Genomic DNA, 4,301 nt, shown 5'->3' with positions numbered 1-4,301 from the left:
CCCAAAGCCTTTACAGACCCACAGTGGAGATATACTCTAACCACAAAGCCCTTTACAGACCCACAGTGGAAGATTATATCTACCACAACCCTTTATCAGACCCACTGCGTGGAGATATATCTACCACAAGCCTTTACAGACCCACAGTGGAGATATATCTACCACAACCCTTTACAGACCTAAAACACGGCTACAGTAACATGTCAATAGCTGGTAACTTTTCAGACAAAAAAAAAAAAAAAGTGTCATTATATTTCTGCTCCGGTGTAAAATGTTCTGTATGTTTTCCCTGACAACATTAAAGGTGTCTGATTGATGCGCTGCTGTGTAGTGTTTAATGGTACGGTAGCTAGATGTGTTTAGTTTCTAATAAATGTCTTGATAATTCCCTTTCGTATCTCCAGAGAAGGTTTTGTGTCAGCATTTAAAAAAAGCCTACCCTATCAGACAAACAAACATGCCGAGGCACTTTCAAGGGCCTACATCCCATTATGTCTGAAAAGAGGAATCGATACAGGCCACCGGTGGCCTACTGGCATTTCATATGAGGCCAACACTAAGAGTAGACTTCTCCATGCTCACAAGACTGGCCCAAAGACATCGCTGTGTACCAGCAACATCGGTGCCATGAATAGAGAAACAACAGTATGAGTCATAATACCCATAAAACCTAGCGGTACAAGCAGGAAAATGGTTCCAACCTTTTTTTCCCACAATGTATTTCTCCCCATAGGGGATTGTAGAAAGACTTAAAATCAGGGCTGTGTTTCAGGTCGGTTTACCCTGGCGCGTTGGTAACCATGTAAATCTCTCTCGGACAAAGTGACTTTTATCAATATTGTCACGGCTGTTGAAGGAACTGGACCAAGGTGCAACGTGGGGAGCGGACATTCTCTTTTTTATTAAAGAAATGTCGCCAACAAAAAACAACAAACACTATAAAACAAACCGTGAAGCTAAAGGCAATGTGCCCTAAACAAAAGTCAACTTCCCACAAACACAGGTGGGAAAAAGGGCTGCCTAAGTATGGTTCTCAATCAGAGACAACGATAGACAGCTGCCTCTGATTGAGAACCCTACCCGGCCAAAACATAGAAATACAAATAATAGAACATAGAATACCCACCCCAACTCACACCCTGACCAAACCAAAATAGAGACATAAAAAGGATCTCTAAGGTCAGGGCGTGACAAATATATTCAGCTGTATTTACCCTCCAAAAATGATATACTGATTAGCTGCTAATGTGGATATCATAAAGTACTACAAAAGCCATGATAATCTGGACGAGACTGTAAATCGAGGCAAAGGTCAGAATCTCTGGATTAACTATCTAATGTTAGCTAAATGTAGTTAATGAATAAATTGGCAACGTTTCTTTAAAATGACAATTCTGTGAACAGTCTTGTGCACGTTTTAAATTGACGCAATACCTGTTAGCAAAGGTGTCAGCTACAGACGACGTGCTAGGAGCATGCTGGGATGTGTAGTCTGGCATGATGTCTACCTTGATTATAATTTGCATTTTAGAATCTGAGAGTAAATAGAGTTGAATATATTGATAAAAAAGTCACCTAGTCTGAGAGAGATTTCCATGGTTATCAAAACGTCACGCCAGGGTAAGTCCACAACGAGACACGATGGAAACGATTTCCTGTTTGACTGTTCAATGTTTTATTGGTCTTTTTTATTGGACAGGCTGAGAGGAGGGCTCCATAGGATATTATACACGCAAAATACTGCAAAGAGAAAGAACAGACAGGAGAGAGAGGAAGGGCAGACAGGCCAGCGTGAGGGAGAGAGAGGAGGGCTCCATAGGATATTATACACGCAAAATACCGAAAACTGAACAAACACATTCATCATCAGCAAAGAGAACGAACAGACAGGAGAGAGAGGAAGGGTAGACAGGCCAGCGTGAGGGAGAGAGTGGAGGGGTAGACAGGCCAGTGTGAGGGAGAGAGAGGAGGGGCAGGCAGGCCAGCATGAGGGAGAGAGAGGAGGGGTAGACAGGCCAGCGTGAGGGAGAGAGAGGAGGGGCAGGCAGGCCAGCGTGAGGAGAGAGAGGAGGGCAGGCAGGCCAGCATGAGGGAGAGAGAGGAGGGAGGCAGGCCAGCGTGAGGGAGGGAGAGGGAGTGCAGGCAGCCAGCGTGGAGGGAGAGAGAGAGGGGAGGCAGGCCAGCGTGAGGGAGAGAGAGAGGGGCAGGCAGGCAGCGTGAGGGAAAGAGAGAGGGGCAGGCAGGAGCAGCCGTGAGGGAAAGAGAGGAGGGGCAGGCAAAGGACCACGCGTGAGGGAGGGAGAGGAGGGGGCAGCAGGCCAGCGTGAGGGAGGAGAGGAGGGGCAGGCAGGCCAGCGTGAGGAGGGAAGGGGGGCAGCAGGCCGAGCGTGAGGGAGGAGAGGAGGGGCAGGCAGGCCAGCGTGAGGGAGGGAGAGGAGGGGCAGGCAGGACAGCGTGAGGGAAGAGAGGAGGGGCAGGCAGGCAGGGTGAGGGAGTTTTCCTCTTCTGTTTTTTTTGACACAAACTTTCCCTTTACAGCTATCGGCTATAACACAGGAATACATGTTTTGTGAATAACTGCACAGTTATTTAATTAAGTGGGAAAATGTTAATGTTAAAGATCCCAACTTTTGTTTAAATGTTTTCACATTTAATACTCACACCCCTAATGGGCAGCACCATTGAGACAATATTAATTTTAAAGTGTCAATTTGCTTCTTCATTGGCTGATTGCTCCAACTCATAGGAATCCCCACCCAGTTGACAACTTAAAAATGCTGGAAACCCTCTATGTCAATATCCATGTTAAAACGGGTTAAACAAGTCCTATATCTCTATGACAACAGGCACAACTCTGATTTAAAGTATATTTTGCTAAATATATACATATTTTCTAAAAATGCAGTGCGTCCATTCATAACAAACCTAACCATTAGAAACTTCTATTAGATCGAATAGCAAATTAGAAAATACACTCTTCCTTGACCTACATACAAACATTCCTCAATTCGAGGCCTATTCCTTTGTTTTCATGGACAAATGGGTGGAGTAAAACATCTTGCTTTACAGAAAGAGACTGAGAGAGAGAGAGAGAGAGAGAGAGAGAGAGAGAGAGAGAGAGAGAGAGAGACATGTTCTCATGTCATAGAGCCCATTGCCCTTTATGGTTGTGAGGTCTGGGGCCCGCTCACCAACCAAGATTTACAAAATGGGACAAACACCAAATTGGACTCTGCCTGCAGAATTCTGCAAAAATATCCTCCGTGACAACGTAGAACACCAAATAATGCATGCAGAGCAAGAATTAGGCCGATACCCACTATTATCAAAATCCAGAAAAGAGCCGTTAAATTCTACAACCACTAAAAGGAAGCGATTCCCAAACCTTCCATAACAAAGCCATCACCTACAGAGAGATGAACCTGAGAAGAGTCCCTAAGCAAGCTGGTCCTAGGGCTCTGTTCACAAACACAAACACACCCCACAGAGCCCCAGGACAACAGCACAATTAGACCCAACTAAATCATGAGAAAACAAAAAGATAATTACTTGACACATTGGAAAGAATTAACAAAAAAACTGAGCAAACTAGAATGCTATTTGCCCTAAACAGAGAGTATACAGTGCAGAATACCTGACTACTGTGACTGACCCAAACTTAAGGAAAGTTGACTATGTACAGACTCAGTGAGCATAGCCTTGCTATTGAGAAAGCCGCCGTAGGCAGACATGCTCTCAAGAGAAGACAGGCTATGTGCTCACTGCCCACACAATGAGGTGGAACTGAGCTGCACTTCCTAACCTCCTGCCCAATGTATGACCATATTGAGAGACATATTCCCTCAGATTACACAGATCCACAAAGAATTCGAAAACAAATCCAATTTTGATAAACTCCCATATCTACTGGAGAAATTCCACAGTGTGCCATCACAGCAGCAAGATTTGTGACCTGTTGCCACAAGAAAAGGGCAACCAGTGAAGAACAAACACCATTGTAAAATACAACCATATTTATGTTTATTTATTTTAACTTGTGTGCTTTAACCATTTGTACATTGTTACAACACTGTATATATATAATATGACATTTGTCATGTTTTATTTGTTTTGAAACTTCTGTATGTGTAATGTTTACTGTTAATTTGTATTGTTTATTTCACTTTTGTATATTATCTACCTCACTTGCTTTGGCAATGTTAACACATGTTTCCCATGCCAATAAAGCCCCTTGAATTGAATTGAATTGAGAGAGAGAGTGAGAGAGAGAGAGAGAGAGAGGAGAGAGAGCATGAGAGAGT

The sequence above is a fragment of the Salvelinus sp. IW2-2015 genome, unplaced genomic scaffold, assembly GCF_002910315.2.
Source record: "Salvelinus sp. IW2-2015 unplaced genomic scaffold, ASM291031v2 Un_scaffold3834, whole genome shotgun sequence".
In the NCBI taxonomy this organism is placed as follows: Eukaryota; Metazoa; Chordata; class Actinopteri; order Salmoniformes; family Salmonidae; genus Salvelinus; species Salvelinus sp. IW2-2015.
This window is presented reverse-complemented; position numbering follows the sequence as displayed.